Consider the following 25077-nt stretch of genomic DNA (forward strand, 5'->3'; position numbering starts at 1 on the left):
TGTAGAATTTTGAGGTTAAAAATGAATTTATTCCATTTTGGAATAAGGTTGTAACATAACAAAATGTGGAAAAAGTGAAGCGCTGTGAATTCTTTTCAGATGCACTGTGTGTGTGTGTGTGTGTGTGTGTGTGTGTGTGTATGTATATTAGAGATGAGCGCCTGAAATTTTTCGGGTTTTGTGTTTTGGTTTTGGGTTCGGTTCCGCGGCCGTGTTTTGGGTTCGAACGCGTTTTGGCAAAACCTCACCGAATTTTTTTTGTCGGATTCGGGTGTGTTTTGGATTCGGGTGTTTTTTTCAAAAAACACTAAAAAACAGCTTAAATCATAGAATTTGGGGGTCATTTTGATCCCAAAGTATTATTAACCTCAAAAACCATAATTTACACTCATTTTCAGTCTATTCTGAATACCTCACACCTCACAATATTATTTTTAGTCCTAAAATTTGCACCGAGGTCGCTGTGTGAGTAAGATAAGCGACCCTAGTGGCCGACACAAACACCGGGCCCATCTAGGAGTGGCACTGCAGTGTCACGCAGGATGTCCCTTCCAAAAAACCCTCCCCAAACAGCACATGACGCAAAGAAAAAAAGAGGCGCAATGAGGTAGCTGTGTGAGTAAGATTAGCGACCCTAGTGGCCGACACAAACACCGGGCCCATCTAGGAGTGGCACTGCAGTGTCACGCAGGATGGCCCTTCCAAAAAACCCTCCCCAAACAGCACATGACGCAAAGAAAAAAAGAGGCGCAATGAGGTAGCTGTGTGAGTAAGATTAGCGACCCTAGTGGCCGACACAAACACCGGGCCCATCTAGGAGTGGCACTGCAGTGTCACGCAGGATGTCCCTTCCAAAAAACCCTCCCCAAACAGCACATGACGCAAAGAAAAAAAGAGGCGCAATGAGGTAGCTGTGTGAGTAAGATTAGCGACCCTAGTGGCCGACACAAACACCGGGCCCATCTAGGAGTGGCACTGCAGTGTCACGCAGGATGGCCCTTCCAAAAAACCCTCCCCAAACAGCACATGACGCAAAGAAAAAAAGAGGCGCAATGAGGTAGCTGTGTGAGTAAGATTAGCGACCCTAGTGGCCGACACAAACACCGGGCCCATCTAGGAGTGGCACTGCAGTGTCACGCAGGATGTCCCTTCCAAAAAACCCTCCCCAAACAGCACATGACGCAAAGAAAAAAAGAGGCGCAATGAGGTAGCTGTGTGAGTAAGATTAGCGACCCTAGTGGCAGACACAAACACCGGGCCCATCTAGGAGTGGCACTGCAGTGTCACGCAGGATGTCCCTTCCAAAAAACCCTCCCCAAACAGCACATGACGCAAAGAAAAAAAGAGGCGCAATGAGGTAGCTGACTGTGTGAGTAAGATTAGCGACCCTAGTGGCCGACACAAACACCGGGCCCATCTAGGAGTGGCACTGCAGTGTTACGCAGGATGTCCCTTCCAAAAAACCCTCCCCAATCAGCACATGATGCAAAGAAAAAGAAAAGAAAAAAGAGGTGCAAGATGGAATTGTCCTTGGGCCCTCCCACCCACCCTTATGTTGTATAAACAAAACAGGACATGCACACTTTAACCAACCCATCATTTCAGTGACAGGGTCTGCCACACGACTGTGACTGATATGACGGGTTGGTTTGGACCCCCCCCAAAAAAGAAGCAATTAATCTCTCCTTGCACAAACTGGCTCTACAGAGGCAAGATGTCCACCTCATCTTCACCCTCCGATATATCACCGTGTACATCCCCCTCCTCACAGATTATCAATTCGTCCCCACTGGAATCCACCATCTCAGCTCCCTGTGTACTTTGTGGAGGCAATTGCTGCTGGTCAATGTCTTCGCGGAGGAATTGATTATAATTCATTTTAATGAACATCATCTTCTCCACATTTTCTGGATGTAACCTCGTACGCCGATTGCTGACAAGGTGAGCGGCGGCACTAAACACTCTTTCGGAGTACACACTTGTGGGAGGGCAACTTAGGTAGAATAAAGCCAGTTTGTGCAAGGGCCTCCAAATTGCCTCTTTTTCCTGCCAGTATAAGTACGGACTGTGTGACGTGCCTACTTGGATGCGGTCACTCATATAATCCTCCACCATTCTATCAATGTTGAGAGAATCATATGCAGTGACAGTAGACGACATGTCCGTAATCGTTGTCAGGTCCTTCAGTCCGGACCAGATGTCAGCATCAGCAGTCGCTCCAGACTGCCCTGCATCACCGCCAGCGGGTGGGCTCGGAATTCTGAGCCTTTTCCTCGCACCCCCAGTTGCGGGAGAATGTGAAGGAGGAGATGTTGACAGGTCGCGTTCCGCTTGACTTGACAATTTTGTCACCAGCAGGTCTTTCAACCCCAGCAGACCTGTGTCTGCCGGAAAGAGAGATCCAAGGTAGGCTTTAAATCTAGGATCGAGCACGGTGGCCAAAATGTAGTGCTCTGATTTCAACAGATTGACCACCCGTGAATCCTTGTTAAGCGAATTAAGGGCTGCATCCACAAGTCCCACATGCCTAGCGGAATCGCTCCCTTTTAGCTCCTTCTTCAATGCCTCCAGCTTCTTCTGCAAAAGCCTGATGAGGGGAATGACCTGACTCAGGCTGGCAGTGTCTGAACTGACTTCACGTGTGGCAAGTTCAAAGGGCATCAGAACCTTGCACAACGTTGAAATCATTCTCCACTGCACTTGAGACAGGTGCATTCCACCTACTATATCGTGCTCAATTGTATAGGCTTGAATGGCCTTTTGCTGCTCCTCCAACCTCTGAAGCATATAGAGGGTTGAATTCCACCTCGTTACCACTTCTTGCTTCAGATGATGGCAGGGCAGGTTCAGTAGTTTTTGGTGGTGCTCCAGTCTTCTGTACGTGGTGCCTGTACGCCGAAAGTGTCCCGCAATTTTTCTGGCCACCGACAGCATCTCTTGCACGCCCCTGTCGTTTTTTAAAAAATTCTGCACCACCAAATTCAAGGTATGTGCAAAACATGGGACGTGCTGGAATTTGCCCATATTTAATGCACACACAATATTGCTGGCGTTGTCCGATGCCACAAATCCACAGGAGAGTCCAATTGGGGTAAGCCATTCCGCGATGATCTTCCTCAGTTGCCGTAAGAGGTTTTCAGCTGTGTGCGTATTCTGGAAAGCGGTGATACAAAGCGTAGCCTGCCTAGGAAAGAGTTGGCGTTTGCGAGATGCTGCTACTGGTGCCGCCGCTGCTGTTCTTGCGGCGGGAGTCCATACATCTACCCAGTGGGCTGTCACAGTCATATAGTCCAGACCCTGCCCTGCTCCACTTGTCCACATGTCCGTGGTTAAGTGGACATTGGGTACAACTGCATTTTTTAGGACACTGGTGAGTCTTTTTCTGACGTCCGTGTACATTCTCGGTATCGCCTGCCTAGAGAAGTGGAACCTAGATGGTATTTGGTAACGGGGGCACACTGCCTCAATAAATTGTCTAGTTCCCTGTGAACTAACGGCGGATACCGGACGCACGTCTAACACCAACATAGTTGTCAAGGACTCAGTTATCCGCTTTGCAGTAGGATGACTGCTGTGATATTTCATCTTCCTCGCAAAGGACTGTTGAACAGTCAATTGCTTACTGGAAGTAGTACAAGTGGGCTTACGACTTCCCCTCTGGGATGACCATCGACTCCCAGCGGCAACAACAGCAGCACCAGCAGCAGTAGGCGTTACACGCAAGGATGCATCGGAGGAATCCCAGGCAGGAGAGGAATCATCAGAATTGCCAGTGACATGGCCTGCAGGACTATTGGCATTCCTGGGGAAGGAGGAAATTGACACTGAGGGAGTTGGTGGGGTGGTTTGCGTGAGCTTGGTTACAAGAGGAAGGGATTTACTGGTCAGTGGACTGCTTCCGCTGTCACCCAAAGTTTTTGAACTTGTCACTGACTTATTATGAATGCGCTGCAGGTGACGTATAAGGGAGGATGTTCCGAGGTGGTTAACGTCCTTACCCCTACTTATTACAGCTTGACAAAGGGAACACACGGCTTGACACCTGTTGTCCGCATTTCTGGTGAAATACCTCCACACCGAAGAGCTGATTTTTTTGGTATTTTCACCTGGCATGTCAACGGCCATATTCCTCCCACGGACAACAGGTGTCTCCCCGGGTGCCTGACTTAAACAAACCACCTCACCATCAGAATCCTCCTGGTCAATTTCCTCCCCAGCGCCAGCAACACCCATATCCTCCTCATCCTGGTGTACTTCAACACTGACATCTTCAATCTGACTATCAGGAACTGGACTGCGGGTGCTCCTTCCAGCACTTGCAGGGGGCGTGCAAATGGTGGAAGGCGCATGCTCTTCACGTCCAGTGTTGGGAAGGTCAGGCATCGCAACCGACACAATTGGACTCTCCTTGTGGATTTGGGATTTCAAAGAACGCACAGTTCTTTGCGGTGCTTTTGCCAGCTTGAGTCTTTTCAGTTTTCTAGCGAGAGGCTGAGTGCTTCCATCCTCATGTGAAGCTGAACCACTAGCCATGAACATAGGCCAGGGCCTCAGCCGTTCCTTGCCACTCCGTGTGGTAAATGGCATATTGGCAAGTTTACGCTTCTCCTCCGACAATTTTATTTTAGGTTTTGGAGTCCTTTTTTTACTGATATTTGGTGTTTTGGTTTTGACATGCTCTGTACTATGCCATTGGGCATCGGCCTTGGCAGACGACGTTGCTGGCATTTCATCGTCTCGGCCATGACTAGTGGCAGCAGCTTCAGCACGAGGTGGAAGTGGATCTTGATCTTTCCCTAATTTTGGAACCTCAACATTTTTGTTCTCCATATTTTAATAGGCACAACTAAAAGGCACCTCAGGTAAACAATGGAGATGGATGGATTGGATACTAGTATACAATTATGGACGGGCTGCCGAGTGCCGACACAGAGGTAGCCACAGCCGTGAACTACCGCACTGTACTATGTCTGCTGCTAATATATAGACTGGTTGATAAAGAGATAGTATACTCGTAACTAGTATGTATGTATAAAGAAAGAAAAAAAAACCACGGTTAGGTGGTATATACAATTATGGACGGGCTGCCGAGTGCCGACACAGAGGTAGCCACAGCCGTGAACTACCGCACTGTACTGTGTCTGCTGCTAATATATAGACTGGTTGATAAAGAGATAGTATACTCGTAACTAGTATGTATGTATAAAGAAAGAAAAAAAAACCACGGTTAGGTGGTATATACAATTATGGACGGGCTGCCGAGTGCCGACACAGAGGTAGCCACAGCCGTGAACTACCGCACTGTACTGTGTCTGCTGCTAATATATAGACTGGTTGATAAAGAGATAGTATACTCGTAACTAGTATGTATGTATAAAGAAAGAAAAAAAAACCACGGTTAGGTGGTATATACAATTATGGACGGGCTGCCGAGTGCCGACACAGAGGTAGCCACAGCCATGAACTACCGCACTGTACTGTGTCTGCTGCTAATATATAGACTGGTTGATAAAGAGATAGTATACTCGTAACTAGTATGTATGTATAAAGAAAGAAAAAAAAACCACGGTTAGGTGGTATATACAATTATGGACGGGCTGCCGAGTGCCGACACAGAGGTAGCCACAGCCGTGAACTACCGCACTGTACTGTGTCTGCTGCTAATATATAGACTGGTTGATAAAGAGATAGTATACTCGTAACTAGTATGTATGTATAAAGAAAGAAAAAAAAACCACGGTTAGGTGGTATATACAATTATGGACGGGCTGCCGAGTGCCGACACAGAGGTAGCCACAGCCGTGAACTACCGCACTGTACTGTGTCTGCTGCTAATATATAGACTGGTTGATAAAGAGATAGTATACTCGTAACTAGTATGTATGTATAAAGAAAGAAAAAAAAACCACGGTTAGGTGGTATATACAATTATGGACGGGCTGCCGAGTGCCGACACAGAGGTAGCCACAGCCGTGAACTACCGCACTGTACTGTGTCTGCTGCTAATATATAGACTGGTTGATAAAGAGATAGTATACTCGTAACTAGTATGTATGTATAAAGAAAGAAAAAAAAACCACGGTTAGGTGGTATATACAATTATGGACGGGCTGCCGAGTGCCGACACAGAGGTAGCCACAGCCGTGAACTACCGCACTGTACTGTGTCTGCTGCTAATATATAGACTGGTTGATAAAGAGATAGTATACTCGTAACTAGTATGTATGTATAAAGAAAGAAAAAAAAACCACGGTTAGGTGGTATATACAATTATGGACGGGCTGCCGAGTGCCGACACAGAGGTAGCCACAGCCATGAACTACCGCACTGTACTGTGTCTGCTGCTAATATATAGACTGGTTGATAAAGAGATAGTATACTCGTAACTAGTATGTATGTATAAAGAAAGAAAAAAAAACCACGGTTAGGTGGTATATACAATTATGGACGGGCTGCCGAGTGCCGACACAGAGGTAGCCACAGCCGTGAACTACCGCACTGTACTGTGTCTGCTGCTAATATATAGACTGGTTGATAAAGAGATAGTATACTCGTAACTAGTATGTATGTATAAAGAAAGAAAAAAAAACCACGGTTAGGTGGTATATACAATTATGGACGGGCTGCCGAGTGCCGACACAGAGGTAGCCACAGCCGTGAACTACCGCACTGTACTGTGTCTGCTGCTAATATAGACTGGTTGATAAAGAGATAGTATACTCGTAACTAGTATGTATGTATAAAGAAAGAAAAAAAAACCACGGTTAGGTGGTATATACAATTATGGACGGGCTGCCGAGTGCCGACACAGAGGTAGCCACAGCCGTGAACTACCGCACTGTACTGTGTCTGCTGCTAATATAGACTGGTTGATAAAGAGATAGTATACTACTAATATTATATATACTGGTGGTCAGGTCACTGGTCACTAGTCACACTGGCAGTGGCACTCCTGCAGCAAAAGTGTGCACTGTTTTAATATAATATTATGTACTCCTGGCTCCTGCTATAACCTATAACTGGCACTGCAGTAGTGCTCCCCAGTCTCCCCCACAATTATAAGCTGTGTGAGCTGAGCAGTCAGACAGATATATAATATATATAGATGATGCAGCACACTGGCCTGAGCCTGAGCAGTGCACACAGATATGGTATGTGACTGACTGAGTCACTGTGTGTATCGCTTTTTTCAGGCAGAGAACGGATATATTAAATAAACTGCACTGTGTGTCTTGTGGTCACTCACTATATAATATATTATGTACTCCTGGCTCCTGCTATAACCTATAACTGGCACTGCAGTAGTGCTCCCCAGTCTCCCCCACAATTATAAGCTGTGTGAGCTGAGCAGTCAGACAGATAATCAGATATATATAATATTATATATAGATAATAGATGATGCAGCACACTGGCCTGAGCCTGAGCAGTGCACACAGATATGGTATGTGACTGAGTCACTGTGTGCTGTGTATCGCTTTTTTCAGGCAGAGAACGGATTATAAATAAAACTGGTGGTCACTATCAGCAAAACTCTGCACTGTACTGAGTACTCCTAATGCTCCCCAAAATTAGTAAATCAAGTGTCTCTCTAATCTATTCTAAACGGAGAGGACGCCAGCCACGTCCTCTCCCTATCAATCTCAATGCACGTGTGAAAATGGCGGCGACGCGCGGCTCCTTATATAGAATCCGAGTCTCGCGATAGAATCCGAGCCTCGCGAGAATCCGACAGCGTCATGATGACGTTCGGGCGCGCTCGGGTTAACCGAGCAAGGCGGGAAGATCCGAGTCGCTCAGACCCGTGAAAAAAAACATGAAGTTCGTGCGGGTTCGGATTCAGAGAAACCGAACCCGCTCATCTCTAATGTATATATATATATATATATATATATATATATATATATATATATATGTATATATTATTGTTAGGGTCTCCTGCTCTGTGCTGCCACGTCGTCGTGGCAACTGGGAGACAAGTGCTAGCGGAGTAACCTGAGCGTGGCTGATACTCCGGTTCGGGTCTTTTGCTGTGCAGTGGTTACAGGCTCTGTGCACGGCAGGGGATCCGGTGCTGGTTTTTGTGCTCACAGTCTGTGAGGTCTGAGTGGGGCGTGGACAGCACCTGCTATATAAACCCTCTTCTCAGGTTAGGCAGATGCTGCTGAATCTTTGTTGGTTAGTCAGTTCCTGAAAGCTAGCTAGTACTGTGTAAACTTTGTATTTGTTTGTTGCTTACTGCAAATGGGCCTTGGGATTTGGTATTACACTCTGCCAATCCAGACCTAGCAGTAAGACTGAAGTCAGTCATTTAACCTGCTGGGGTTCTTTTGCTACTCTGTGAACCTAGCAAGTTTGCGGCTGTATTCTCAGACTTGCCTGCCAAAATCCTTTCTCACTGTGCAAGGTGTTCAGGTGTCAGTTTAGTGGCAGTAAGCTGAACCAGTGCACTGCAAGGTAGGACTAGGATTGTGGAGACTCTCCTTGTGTCTATTATTCCATCTCTGACCAAGGAGTTTACTGCCACACCCGTTGGTAACCCTTTAGGGTTTTGCTGTTGCCCTTAGCAACAGCATTTCGGGTTCTCTACGTATTAAATCACTACATCTTGCTTCTTTCCATCTGAGCATTCCTAATACTAGGGAGACACCCAGTTTCTTAGCCTTTGGGCTTCTCTGTTCACTTTGTGTTTATTTTATTACCCTATCACCTTCTGTGTATGTAATGTCATATTCCCCAGTCTGTCTGTGAGTTCATTTGTTTTGCATCCCTCACCGTTCAGACACCAGTACATTCCTGCTGGCACTGGTGTGCATAACAATTATACACTGCTCAAAAAAGGGAACACTAAAATTACACATCCTAGATCTGAATGAATGAAATAGTCTTATTAAATACTTTGTTCTTTACATAGTTGAATGTACTGACAACAAAATCACACAAAAATTATCAATGGAAATCAAATTTATTAACCCATGGAGGTCTGGATTTGGAGTCACACTCAAAATGAAAGTGTAAAAACACACTACAGGCTGATCCAACTTTGATGTAATGTCCTTAAAACAAGTCAAAATGAGGCTCAGTCAGAGCCGGCCCTAACCAATATGATGCCCTAGGCAAGATTTTGTCTGGTGCCCCCTAGCACCGCCGCTAGTTCTACAAGAGATGCCTTGCATGAGTCAGCTGGCAGCTCCGCTAACGTCAGGCGCATTTTGTTTATGAAAATGCATCTTATTTGCATTGCTGTGTGACTAGAATGCACAAGCAGCTTCTGCTGATTAAAATGAAATGCGGCATGCCTATATTCTGTGTGCGACTGCGGCTGTATCTGCATACGAAATGCTACATTACAGTGATTTCCAGGAATACACGCAATGTAGCATTTCGTATGCAGATACAGCCGCAGTCACACACAGAATATAGGCATGCCGCATATCGTTTTAATCAGCAGAAGCTGCTGGTGCCCCCAAGCATACCAAATGCCCTAGGCATTTGCCTAGTTTGCCTATGCCTAAGGCCGGCCCTGGGCTCAGTAGTATGTGTGGCCTCCATATATATATATACATACCACTCCACAGTCTGCCGGCACTCGGTACAACAACCCCACCTGCTCAGGTGCCATCAACAAAATGGTATCCAGTAACGAAAAGGAGGGCACTCAAAGTCTGGTTATAAGGCAAAAAGACATCTGTATTGGAAGCTTCCAATACAGATGTCTTTTTGCCTTCTAACCAGACTTTGATTGCCATCCTTTTCGTTCCACAATATATATATATATATATAAAAATGGCACCAAATTGCTCTCAGGATGTATAAGCAGCACCTCTAGAAGAATCCCTCATCAGCAAGGATTCAAAAATAATACATACACAACAAATCTGAGGGCGCTAATGACTTATTAATCTATTACAGACAATCACAATGATTTAAAAATGTATTCATAAAACAGAACGCTATCTCCATTTCATAGTGTCAATAACATTATCAGTACATATAGGGAAAATGGGGGATAAGGATGTCCTCTGCACTAGAAAGATACTGATATTTTTAATTTTACTGAAAAATTCCCCAAATTTTATGATTGCAAGAAGTTTTGTTATCATTCATCATAGGGGGTGCTGCCTTAGACAATAAATAACAGAACAACACAGGACAGAAAAAGATTGTCTCTTTTGTTGGCGCACTTAGAAAAGAAGAGAAGATTTTACATTTGTTTTTACTATAAGTATATCGTGTTAAAATCTAACTTTTATTGATACTAACTTAAAAGCTTGCAATTGAGAAACATAAATGTGAAAAAATGTGTATATTCGTGTAAATTTTGTGAATAAATTCAATAGTGTAATCAAAATAAAAACTGATTCACTGTGCCTGAATTTTCTGCTCCATTAATTGTATCATAAATTTTCAATTAGAGAGTAATGGGTATTGCACAATAACTGTATGTAGGGTTGGGTAGCATGAACTTCTCACATAGGTGGCAAGAAAAGGTGTCTAGGGTCACAAAACAATAAGTGATTTACAAATAAATTGATAAATATTTTATTTCTTAAAGGACACACTGAGATAGTCCCACAACCATCTTTAATTTAATGCAAATTCTGCAAATGGTATTGTGGTTATCTGGACCAGTTGCTACTGACTACTGACATTGTTATACCATAGTTTGGTTATTAATGTATAATGGGGCCGCAGATAATTATCCAAGTCTGCTTAATATTGGTCCCTAAATAATATGTTGTTTCAACTACTGTATAACACACCAATTTTGCAAAAAGGTCCTATACGCCCCTTCCCATATCAGGTAGACGCTTATGCTCCGCATCTAATAATAACAGCAGTTGTAATACATTTACAATGTGGACCTATTTGTTTTTTGCTAAGGAAGCACCCCAAATTGCTATGTTAATCTGATTCATATGTCTTTATTATAGCAACTTGCACAACCCTGACCAATAAATATAATGGTACTACAGATCTATATATGCCGTTAATTAAGAATCGGCACAACCCGTGCTATTCTCTTCTAGCTCTAAACTTTTTCTATTATAATTCATTCGAGCATTTTTGCACTGTGATCAGTACGAGCGGGCTTGTCAGCACCGCTCTGAAACGCCGACGTGCACGTTTTGCAATTGCTTTAACCAGGCGTTTTTTAGGGAGTGTACAAATGTTGGAACAGTGTAGCCATTACACAGAACAGTGTAGCCATTACACAGAAAGGATATATAGCCAGTGATGAGGAACAATCATTTTCAGATGCTAGATGTGAATAGGTAATAACGGACCATAAGCAGCCTTTAGGATTTGCACCTAAGTACATCCGTGAGGCACGAATTAATCTGGTTTGTCTATTGAATATTACTGCAGTAATATACTCTACCTGCCAATACTATTTAGTAATTGTTTATTAAGATTGAGACACGTGCCAGATGGTTTCAATTTAGCCTCGACCTACTAATATTATTAGGGCACGACATTATATTGATATAGATAAGATTTAATTTAGACATCTGCTGCACATACTGGGCACGGGTTGTGCTGATTCTTAATTAACGGCATATATAGATCTGCAGTGCCATTATATTTATTGGTCAAGGTTGTGCAAGTTGCTATAATAAAGACATATGAATCAGATTAACACAGCAATTTGGGGTGCTTCCTTAGCAAGAAACAAATAGGTCCACATTGTAAATTTATTACAACTGCTGTTATTATTAGATGCGGAGCTCGCAATGTTTTGAATTTATACATTGGGGTTCTATTAATTAATTGACACAAGTGTAGTCGCAATTAATAAGCAAAGTGTGTATATATATTATATGGTGAGACAGGGAACTGTCTACAATTTCCATTTATACCTATATGGACAGCAATGGGGGGTATATCTCTTTAACCCTTAAATATATTTAGTTGCGACCACATTAGGGGGCATTAGACGCGGAGCTCACATTTTTGAACCTACACATCGGGGTCCCATTAATTAATTGACTTAAGTATAGTGGCAATCAACAAGCACATTGTATACACACATTGGTCGGTGAAGATAGGGAATTGTCTATAATTTTTCATGTAAACCTATATGGTTAAAAATGAATTTATTAAGGACTGTAATGGGGATAAACCTTTTTTAACCCTTAATACCAACAATTTCTGGGATATAGCTGCCAACCATATCAGGGGACAGGCAATATAGCCATTACGTTCCCAGACTGCATTCCAGATACAATAGCTATTATAGTACTCATGGGGAATCTGGATGCGGGGAACAGCAGTAGCCATTTATATTTAAATATCCATAAGCATAAGCGTCTACCTGATATGGGAAGGGGCGTATAGGACCTTTTTGCAAAATTGGTGTGTTATACAGTAGTTGAAACAACATATTATTTAGGGACCAATATTAAGCAGACTTGGATAATTATCTGCGGCCCCATTATACATTAATAACCAAACTATGGTATAACAATGTCAGTAGTCAGTAGCAACTGGTCCAGATAACCACAATACCATTTGCAGAATTTGCATTAAATTAAAGATGGTTGTGGGACTATCCCAGTGTGTCCTTTAAGAAATAAAATATTTATCAATTTATTTGTATATCACTTATTGTTTTGTGACCCTAGACACCTTTTCTTGCCACCTATGTGAGAAGTTCATGCTACCCAACCCTACATACAGTTATTGTGCAATACCCATTACTCTCTAATTGAAAATTTATGATACAATTAATGGAGCAGAAAATTCAGGCACAGTGAATCAGTTTTTATTTTGTTTACACTATTGAATTTATTCACAAAATTTACACGAATATACACATTTTTTCACATTTATGTTTCTCAATTGCAAGCTTTTAAGTTAGTATCAATAAAAGTTAGATTTTAACACGATATACTCATAGTAAAAACAAATGTAAAATCTTCTCTTCTTTTCTAAGTGCGCCAACAAAAGAGACAATCTTTTTCTGTCCTGTGTTGTTCAATAACATTATCACCATACAGGATGGATATTCAATCAGACATGTATAGATTCCAATATACACCAATTAGGTTTGATCAGATGCAGAACCCAATTCCAATATGCACCAATTAGGTTTGATCAGATGTAGAACCCGATGCGTTTCGTCCCTTAGGACTTCCTCAGGGGTATTAGATCTGAACGAACAAAAAAGTACAGTAACTTAATAAAATCACAATACATATTAAATGAAACCATCCAGACCCATTGGTTAGATACAACATATTAAAAATAAAAATCCATAATTTGGACTAAAATATTAATTATATAGTGACTATTTTAATAGTACCGGAATATAGTGAGAATAGAGCAGGTGTCGTGGAATGTGATATTATTTGATATACATACCAATAAATGTCTGAGGCTAATAACTCCAGACGAAATCCGTATTTATAAGATCAAGATAAACCTACACCAATATTGGACCTATAGTGAGAATAATTATTTATTATACGTGGGAATTTTTCAGAATAATTCACCCATGTGGTAGTAATATAAACAATATACATACCGATCTGACTTATAGACCGATATTAAGGTGACAATTCTTTTAACAATTTTTTTAAAAACGCTCAAAAAGGAGAAGGGGAGGTCTATAAATTTATACCAGACCTACAATCGAAAAAATTATATTCAAGTAGAAAACTCACCAAGAATATAGAACCACCATTGTGAAAGGAGATAATGTTTAAATACATACCCATATAATTGTGTTTATACACAACACTGGATAGATAAAAAAAATAGTTGGCCTCAAATCATGAGGTTTGAGTGCCTAAAAACATTATAAATTCATGATTAAAATTCTGAATTCATAATATATAACAAATTACCTTGTATCAAAAAACCAATAGGCTGAATTTACAATCTGTACATAATCTCACACATAGATACAATCCATTTAAACTGCATACATTCTTTAAGCTATATAGAAGTATTGAACCCATAGAGCAGTATAACTTACTTCAATGCTGCCACCTCTCTCAAAATCCAGTGAATGGTGCTATGTCCACTTATTTATACCCCCTTACAGGTGACCTCATTTCCCCTCACTGCAGATTGGTTGATCATCAACTACCAATTGACCTCTATTAGATACTTATGTGGGGAACCTAACTACACCCTCCATGTATTAATAAACACCAGGCGCTTTCCTGTTAAATATTAAGTATAATACCCGCGTGGAAATGCATGTACTCAACATGCGTTCCATGACCGGGTATATACTTCCGGTTAGTGCGTTCCACCGCCGTCACTTCCTGGCTGGCGGGGGCGGTAGCGGGCATACGCCACAGAGACGGACGTCCACTACAACGGGGGGAAGAGCACGCTCCGCCGCGTCATGGGAGTTACCATGGCAACCAATTTTAACGGTTGCTATAACAACCGTACGGCGCTGTTAGTAACAGCTTCGTCCTAAAGGTTGCTATGATTCCCTATAGTGACGGTTGCCGTAGCAACCGTGCAATACATTTAATGATAGCCAGATGACTACGAAAAAAGTGCTTTTTATTATGCACTTTACCTAGCAACAAATAATAACAGTTGCCATACCCACTGGATGACATACATTCGTCAGCTATACGACTCTACTGTAAACATCTATAAAACCCTATATCCAGATTATCTAAACCCAAACCTTTGTTATCATTAGGGCCACTCATCAATAAGACTGACATATATAGTGGGCCCCTATACTATTAACTACTCAAAAAGTTCAATACTTCCATATTTACAAACAACAGATGACACTCGTAATACCATATTATACCCATTTACAAAATACGTGTAACAATAAACCTGCATTGGCATAATCTCATATTTATACAGACAGCTGATGACACTTGTAATACCATTTTATACCCATATATAATTGCCTATATAAACTTCGCAATAAGCCTATACTAGCATGTTCTCATATTCACACAGGGAATAATTCAAATAAAAGAGGCGATGTCAATCCCTTCGTTTAAGCCAAAGGACGTTAGAGAGTTAATTGTATATATGTATATATCTAAAAACTTTCTCGTTTTGAAAGAATTAATTCCCTACTACCCCCTCTTTTAGGATCCTTAACAAATTCCATATATATATATATATATATATATATATGCTGGTACTGGATAAATAAAGTACAGTACCCCGCAGTACTTGCTGCCGTGAGGTCCCAGCAGCACTTGGACTGATGGGAACTGTAGTTTATATAGAGTTCATTGTAGAGTGGCTGGTGCGCTGGACACCGGTGCTAGTTCCAGCAGCTGCCTCTGCTAATTGATTCTACCCCCTGGCCACGAGTGGCACCTCCTGGTGGTGCCCCTCTTATGCTGATGCCTCTGGTGAGTGCCATCCTGTCCAAGGGGTAGATGGCTGTGGTATGTTACATAGAATAGACTTAGGTCAGCAGTGTCTAGGTCGACCACTATTGGGCGACAGTAAGTAGGTCGACATGGTTTCTAGGTCAACAGGGACTCTAGGTCGACATGTACTAGGTTGACATGATTTTTTTTTAAATGTTGGTGTTGTCTTCTTCGCTCACCATGCTTCAGGCAGGTTACTATTCCCAATTGTAGTCCACATGGATCGTAAAGTATGAAAAAGTTAAAAAAAAAAAAAAAAAGGTAAAGAACTCATGTCGACCTTTTTCATGTCGACCTAGAAACCATGTCGACATACCTAATGTTGACCTAAGTCTTGTTGACCTAGAGACCGGATTCCGGGGTAGATACACCCCTGGTTAGAGGCATTAAGCCCCACTAAAACTGCAGCGTACATAAGTTATAGGCATTAAGCCCCACTGAACCTGCAGAGTACATAACTGAAGCCGTATACACACGATGCGATTTCCTGTGCGATATGGAATATATAGTCCATATCGAGGGGAAACATAGTGAATATCGCACCGTGTGAATAAGCTTGCGATGCCAATGTGTGGTCCCGTGGGATCGGCATCACAAGAAAATATAGTGGGTGCAGACGGGGCCAATACTGACTACATGCCATCGCACTGTGTGTATGCGCCAATAGGTTATAGGCATTACGCCCCACTGAAACTACAGATTACATAGATTATAGACATTGGAAGCTGTACTGTTATAAATTGTTACAGATGTAGCCCCCTTTATCTTGACCGATTCTCCGCCTAGACGGACGTTTAGTCACGCTAAGGCGATAGCTTAGTTTAATCACAGGCAGGCGCGTTGAGGCGATTCTAGATACTCGGCATGCATTACACATCTCCACCACTGGGTGGCTAATGCTCCACTAATCCAGTACTTTCGATCGTACAGTATAGCGGCGGATTGATCTGCAGCTCTGGCAATTGGTCAGTGATGACTGTAATGTTAATACTGTAGGCGTAACGGGAGGCGGTGGAAAAAGATGGTGACCTACTGTATGTGTATGGAGACGCAACTAATTGTGTAAAAGGAAGAATGTACAGTACAATGTATAAACACCGTGCTTTTAAAATACATGTACAGTACATGAGCGTCTGAGTTCTCTAAGGCATAATAGGAATGGTGGACTAGCGGGAGGCCGTGGAAAATACCGTGCTTTACAAATGCATAAACCAACACCAATGGGGAGGGTGCCGGGCGCTGTTTGCTGTACTTTTACACATGAAATTGTGAATCTCTCATGAGGCGTCATGGGCTAGCGATGAAGGCTCCCACCTCCCACGCTGGGGGTCCAGGGTTCGTGTCCTGATGTGCCTTTTTTCCCCCTTTTTTATTGTAATGTGTACATACTGTATTATTTTATTTTTATTGTAAGACAGTCAATGGAAGGGTGCACACAAGTTTCACATAAATCAGAGTACATCTGCAGGAGCGATTCTTTACGCTAAATGAGTAGAAATTAGTGTATCTCTATACAGAGATACTAAGGACGGTGATTTGGCAACCTGGAACTTATGGAGGAGCTTTTATCTCTCTCCAATATACATAGAAAGATTAAACTTGCCACTGTACGTTACAAGCTGTTTGTGCTAATTAGTACACTAGAAGAACATACTGTACAAATATACTAAGGATGGTGATTTGGCATCCAGGAACTTAGGGAGGAGCTTTTATCTCTCTCCGTTATACTTAGAAAGATTGCAATGGAGAGAGATAAAAACTCCTCCCTAAGTTCCTGGATGCCAAATCACTGTATTTAGCATCTCTGTACAGTATGTTCTACTAGTGTACTAATTAGCACGAACAGCTTGTAACGTACAGTGGCAAGTTTAATCTTTCTATGCATAATATAGAGAGATAAAAGCTCCTCCCTAAGTTCCTGGATGCCAAACCACCATACTTAGTATCTCTGTACAGTATTTTCTATTAGAGTACTAATTAGCACGAACAGCTAATTAGTACCCTAATAGAATATACTGTACAGAGTTACTAAGGACAGTGATTTGGCATCCAGTAACTTACAGAGGAGCTTTTATCTCTCTCCATTTTACATAGAAAGATTAAACTTGCCACTGTACGTTACAAGCTGTTCATGCTAATTAGTACACTAGTAGAACATAGAGGGGGTAATTCCAAGTTGATCGCAGCAGGATTTTTGATAGCAATTGGGCAAAACCATGTGAAATGCAGGGGAGGCCGATATAACATGTGCAGAAAGAATTAGATTTGGGTGGGTTATTTTATTTCTGTGCATGGTAAATACTGGCTGCTTTATTTTTACACTGCAAATTAGATTGCAGATTGAACACACCCCACCCAAATCTAACTCTCTCTGCACATGTTATATCTGCCTCCCCTGCAGTGCACATGGTTTTGCTCAACTGCTAAAAAATTTCCTGCTGCCTTCAACTTGGAATTACCCCCCGAGTACAGAGAAACTAAGGACGGTAATTTGGCATCCAGGAAATTAGGGAGGAGCTTTTATCTCTCTCCATTATACTTAGAAAGATTACAATGGAGAGAGATTAAAGCTCCTCCCTAAATTCGTGGATGCCAAATCACTGTACTTAGTATCTCGATACAGTATGTTCTACTAGTGTACTAATTAGCACGAACAGCTTGTAACGTACAGTGGCAAGTGTAATTTTTCTAAGTATAATGGAGAGAGATAAAAACTCCTCCCTAAGTTCCTGGATGTCAAATTACCATGCTTAGCATTTCTGTACAGTATTTCCTATCTAGCCAGAAACCCTGCATCCTGTGCAAGCTAGGCGGACAACTGGAGGGGACCCGATACACGGTTGCTTCCCGTTTCTCTTTCCAGTGTCACACAAACTAGTGGTTGGTCTGCCCCGAAAGCCAAGAGTCTCCTCTTTTGTATGGTACCAGTCCTGAGTCTCTGTGATACCCAGAACCAGAGATATCAGTACGCAAAGTGGACCCATTTTCCCTTAGACTATAGTGGGCCCGTTAATTCAGACCCATCATGGGTTTCGACGCTTGCCATGAGTCTTGTGGGGGTCACAGAAACTTGGGGTTTGTACCCTCCGGTAGCTAATTGTCACCCCTTCCATAACAACCTATCAATGAAGTCTCCCACCTCCCACGCTGAAAAACTTATGCCATCTCTCACTCCATATCCGAGCGCTGCCTGCCACAAGGTGGGGGTTCAGGGGTAGTGGCCATTTTGCCAGTGTGCTATGCGATCGAGTCCGGTGTACCGTAATATGCAGACCTCGCTTATCTCTATCGCCCCTGTGTATTTTGGCTAGGGGATTGTGACGCTCCTTCAGCATTGCCCCGTAGCCTGCAAAACTTATGCCATTTCTCACTCCATATCCGAGCGCTGCCTGCCACGAGGTGGGGGTTCAGGGGCAGGGGCCATTTTGCCAGTGTGCTATGCGATCGAGTCCGGTGTACCGTAATATGCATAGACCTCGCTTATCCCTATCGCACCTGTGTATTTTAGCTAGGGGATTGTGACGCTCCTTCAGCATTGCCCCATAGCCTGTAAAATCTGGACTGTTACTAGCTCCGTAGCCTAGGGCCTCCGTGGGGCAAGGAGTCATAGGTGGTAGCCATTTCTATTGAGTCTGCCCTGCTACAGAATTGTATGTGTACTGTACGGTGCATAGAAACTTAACAGTAGAACCGCTCCTGCAGCTTTGCCCTGGTTTATGTGAATAAAAAATAATAATAAAGTGTCTGGAAAAAACTAACATGCATTCGTACTTTAGGAATCAAACCCAGGACTCTGAGTATAGGAAGCGGAACACTTCACCACTTCGCCGCAGACAGATAAATAAATCCATTGGTTTTGATTATGCTGTAATGGCTACGGGATTAGGACGCTAACATACTGTACAATATTCCTAATATCATTAGGCAATAATGAACTTCTAACACGTCCATTTGCGTCAGTGTACACTACTGGGTTTATGTTGCTTTGTCTGTGGGATTCAGCGTAACGAGATGCACTAGTAAAGTAGTCCTTATTATACAGTATTTCAGTATTGTATTTTACGGGAGCCCACACGCATGCGCAGTGGGGATTGTAAAAAGCGACAGCTGGTGGATGATCGCAGGTATTACACATAAAGGTAACGCCAAACGCCAAACGTCTGTCTCCGTGCGATTAGATAGCCTCTTTGTGACTAGGCGTGCCTCCCTACGCCCCAGTACGCTGCATATGCCCGATCGGGACAAACGCCTCAGCCACTCAAGATAAAGGTGGCTACATCTGTATGTTGTTCATTACAGAGCAACATAATCCACGCGGCAGTCCTAAGGTGATCATACTTTGCTTTTTACTAATGCTTGTTTTTAAAGAGGCCTGTGGCAATTTTGACCCTTGGGTGACCATTCCTTTGCTTGTATCAAGGAACTTTTTTATTTAGGTCATCACATCGTAAAATCAGAAACAAATGAAAGTACCCTTCCCACAGTTTTTACCTTCCATCCAAATATTTCAACACAAATTTATAATACAAGAAATAGTGGATATAAGCGCCCAAGAGTGTAAGTATTCAAATGAGTATGCAAAGAAATATGATGATGGTATAGGCCCAATACACTTATCTGGTTAATGGAACTTCAGTCAGGTGACCTTCATATGGAACACAAAGTATGCAAAAGAAAAAAACAGCAAACATAGTGTGTACCGCTTATAAATATTGTATAGTGTCACTGCAAATTATCATGAGGTGAATTACAGAACAAGCTATTCCCAAGAAACACTTAACAGCCTCAATATTGAAAAGTTAAAACACACTGTTTAATAAAAGCAATGACATACAATGGCTGAAAAACATATGTGCAAGATTAAAAACAAAGAAAGCTTATCTGTCCATTAATGGAGGTATCATTAAGCAGTCCCAACGCGTATCATCCGTCAGTGTCTGAACTTCATCAAGGGGATGAACACAGTGAGCCTTGATGCTCTATTTATACCTGAATACATAAAACAGTGTGGCTGCACATGGCAGGCAATTGTGACATCACTTCCTGTGATTCAGATTAATAAAATGAGATAAACAAGAAAAACGAGCATTAAAAGTGCATAAGAAGTAACCCTGTCTTACAATGTAGTGGTGCCAATGAAATAGTTTTTACTCAGTCAAATAATAAACCTGTAGATACAAGTTAAAAATGAAAGGATGGTGGTGGAACGCACGCTGGAATGCACGACCATCTATAGTAGCGGTGGAGCGCATTTGGAATGCACTGCCATTTTGGATTAGGTCACTTCCACCGCGAAGGAGGAAGTGACCATGGGAAACTTTACAGTGTGTGCCATCTATGATAAAGGTGGAGCAGATTTTGGAACTCACCACCATAATAAAAAAGGACACTTCCGCTACAAGCAGGGGAGGTGGCCAGAGAAAGCACACGATCCTTTTGATATAAAAGAGGGCTCAATACGTGTCAAAACAGGGAACATTTTTATAATACATCTATGAGGAGGGGGAAAGTTATAAAAAATTATAATAAAATTATAGATAGAAAAGGCGGAGCACAATGGAAAGCGCAGCTATTTTAATATATAACGTGGCTGCGGGGCACAGCCATATTTGGTAGTGAAGTACAGAACATAAAACATAGTGACACCAAATAAAGGATGGCACTATTAGAAGAAAATAATGGTGCCACTAGTAGTTATATATTAATTCAATAAATTACAAAATGTGGCTAGAAATAGACCATCTTATGTGTTTAAATACATTTTTGTTTCTGAGTCCATGAGAGATAGGCAGAATGTCCAAAAAGAAAATGTCCCAGATTTCTAAATGTCCTTTATGGTTGTATCTCCCAGTTTGTACGACCGTCAAAGCGAGTCCAAGTCGTCAAGTGGGATACGCACTGCAATATATAGTATATTAAGTGGGATACGCACTGCAATAGATGTGTAAAAACAGGGAGGTATTACCCAAATACAAGGAAAGGATGTTAATATATATTACACCACATAGAACGTGTCTAATAAATTGTGACTTAAGTGAAAAGGATAGTGGGATGATAAGGAAAAATATATATATAGATGCAATCAAAGAAATGGAGCAATTTCAAAACTTTTGTTAAGTCCCCAGGGTGACAGTGTTTGCAGTTCATATATGCAAAACATCTCCCATTTTGGAGAGTTTGTTGAGGATATTGCCTCCTCTGTTGCTGCGTTTTACCCATTCGATAGCCTTAAAGGTGATTTCTTCTGGGTTAGACTTATGTTTTTCCAAGAAATGTTTGGAGACCGTATGATTCTCCACTTTGTTTTTAATATTTCGAATGTGCTCCTGGATGCGTAGTTTGAGGATTCCTATCGCCTTTCCTACATATTTGTAGCCGCAGGTGCATTCCAATAGGTAGATTACCATTGTTGAGTTACAATTTAGGAAGTCCTTAATTAGATATTCTTTGGTATTGTTGTGATTGGAAAACTTTTTCCTGTTCAGATGGAGAAACTTACATATGTTACAACTCCCGCATTTGTAACATCCTTTAAAGTTAACTGTAAAGGATGTTACAAATGCGGGAGTTGTAACATATGTAACCCAGAAAATATCACCTTTCAGGCTATCGAATGGGTGAAACTTGGCGACAGAGGAGGCAATGGCTCTCATTCCAAGTTGATTGCTCGCTAGCTACTTTTTGCAGCCGTACAAATGCATAGTCGCCGCCCACGGGGGAGTGTATTTTCGCTTTGCAAGTGTGCGATCGCATGTGCAGCCGAGCGGGACGAAAACGTTTTTTTTGCAGTTTCAGAGTAGGTCTGAACTTACTCAGCCCTTGCGATCACTTCAGCCTTTCCGGTCCCGGCATTGATGTCAGACGCCTGCCCTGCAAACGCCTGGACACGCCTGCATTTTCCCTACCACTCCCAGAAAACAGTCAGTTGACACTCATCAATCTCCGTGCGATCACCCGTGCGAATGGATTTGTCGCTAGTAGCATTGCCCAGCAACGATGCTGTTTGTGTACCCGTACAACGCGTGTGTACATTGCGGTACATACGCATGCGCAGTAGTAACCTAATTGCTGCGCTGCGAAAATAGGCAGCGTGCGTTCAACTTGAAATGACCCCCGATATCCTCAACAAACTCTCCAAAACAGGAGAGGTTTTGGATATATGAACTGTCACCCTGGGGACTTAACGAAAGTTTTGAAATTGCTCCATTACTTTGATTGCATCTATATATATTTTTCCGTATCATCCCACTATCCTTTTCACTTAAGTAGCAATTTTTTAGACACGTTCTGTGTGGTGTAATATATATTAACATCCTTTCCTTGTATTTGGGTAATACCTCCCTGTTTTTACACATCTATTGCAGTGCGTATCCCACTTATTGATTGACGACTTGGACTCGCTTTGACGGTCGCACAAACTGGGAGATACAACCATAAAGGACATTTAGAAATCTGGGACATTTCCTTTTTGGACATTCTGCCTATCTCTCATGGACTCAGAAACAAAAATGTATTTAAACACATAAGATTGTCTATTTCTAGCCACATTTTGTAATTTATTGAATTACTATATAACTACTAGTGGCACAATTATTTTCTTCTAATAGTGCCACCCTTTATTTGGTGTCACTATTTTTTATGCTCTGTACTTCACAGTTACTTCACTACCAAATATGGCTGTGCGTTCTACTGTGCCCCGCAGCCACATTATATATTAAAATGGCGGTACGTTCCATTGTGCTCCGCCTTTTATATCTATAATTTTATTATAATTTTTTATAACTTTTCCCCTCCTCATAGATGTATTATAAACATTTTCCCTGTTTTGACACGTATTGAGCCCTTTTTTATATCAAAATTATCATGTGCTTTCTCTGGCCACCTCCCCCGCTTGTAGCGGAAGTGTCCTTTTTTATTACGGTGGTGCATTTCAAAATGTGCTCCACCTTTATCATAGATGGCACACACTGTAAAGTTTCCCGTGGTCACTTCCTCGTTCGCGGCGGAAGTGACCTAATCTAAAATGGCGGTGCATTCCAAATGCGCTCCACTGCTAATATAGACAGTGGGGCGTTCCAGTGTGTGTTCCACTCACGTCCTTTCATTTTTAACTTGTATCTACAGGTTTATTCTTTGACTGAGTAAAAATTATTTAATTGGCACCATTACATTGTAAGACAGGGTTACTTCTTATGCAATTTTAATGCTCGTTTTTCTTGTTTATCTCATTTTATTAATCTGAATCACAGGAAGTGATGTCACAATTGCCTGCCATGTGCATTCACACTGTTTTTAGGTATTCAGGTATAAATAGAGCATCTAGGCTCACTGCGTTCATCCCCTTGATGAAGTCCAGACACTGACGGACGAAACGCGTTGACACTGCCTACTGATACCTCCATTAATGGACAGATAAGCTTTCTATGTTCTTAATCTTGTACGTGTGTTTTCCAGCCATTGTATGTCATTGCTTTTATTAAACAGTGTGTTTTAACTTTTCAATATTGAGGCTGTTAAGTGTTTCTTGGGAATAGCTTGTTCTGTAATTCACCTCATGATAATTTGCAGTGACACTATACAATATTTATAAGCGGTACACACTATGTTTGCTGTTTTTTTCTTTTGCATACTTTATGTTCCATATGATGGTCACCTGACTGAAGTTCCATTAACCAGATAAGTGTATTGGGTCTATACCATCATCATATTTCTTTGTATACTCATTTGAATACTTACACTCTTGGGCGCTTATATCCACTATTTCTCGTATTTCAATCATATGGGTGGGATTCAAATGATATATCACGCCCACTTTCCTTTCTAAGATGATCTGCATTATCGCGCATATTGCGCCCATAGTAATCAGGTTTAGTTGTGTAAAGGGATGGGTGCCTTACTACTCCAGGGGTAGCGAGCTGAAATAATGATACCATGCCCCTGAGGGCAGAAACAGAACGGGTGTGGAAAGGGGTGAAAAGAATTGAATCCCACCCTATGTGTCTACCAAGCATTTATTTTGTTTTATGAGCTGCCACTCATATATTAAATCAGGAGTGTCTAATAGTATTGAGTATATTTTTTCTTCAACACTGTATAAGCAATATTGCTTTTGAATTCACGGTTGTACCTGAGCGTCTGGGTTTCTGCTATTTCACAAATTCATAATAGTTTCTATTATGCATTATATTTAATGGGTAGCTAAATGCGTGTCATGTCCTGTCATCTACTAAATGTTTTAATTTGAGGGTTTGTTTTTTTTAACTATTTATTCAAGCTACATATTTATTTTCCATTTGTTGGGCATGTGTCTTATAAAGCCCAGACTTTTTCTCTTTTCAAAGGAAAAATTGATAACGCCACAGGGGTCTCTGGATTCTTTGTAATTTTTAAGTGGGTTCCCCAGCCTCAGGGGAACTTCTAATCATGGTAATTAACCCGTAGATGTTAACCCAATATTATCTTCATAAAGATGGCCTTATAAAACTAGGTGCACACTGTCCAGTCTTTTTGATCTCTGTGCTACACACTTTATTTTATCTTTAAAAATGCGGCCGATTTCTCATGATATCGGGCGTAGGAAAAATCAGGTTTACCTTCGCACAACCCAATTTTTACACCATGACATATGGTCAGATTATTGAGAATGCACACACACTGGTTGATATCAGCAGATTGTGGCTAAGATTGTTTTGGTCCTGCCCGACA

Source organism: Pseudophryne corroboree, chromosome 3, assembly GCF_028390025.1.
Source record: "Pseudophryne corroboree isolate aPseCor3 chromosome 3, aPseCor3.hap2, whole genome shotgun sequence".
Taxonomy (NCBI): Eukaryota; Metazoa; Chordata; class Amphibia; order Anura; family Myobatrachidae; genus Pseudophryne; species Pseudophryne corroboree.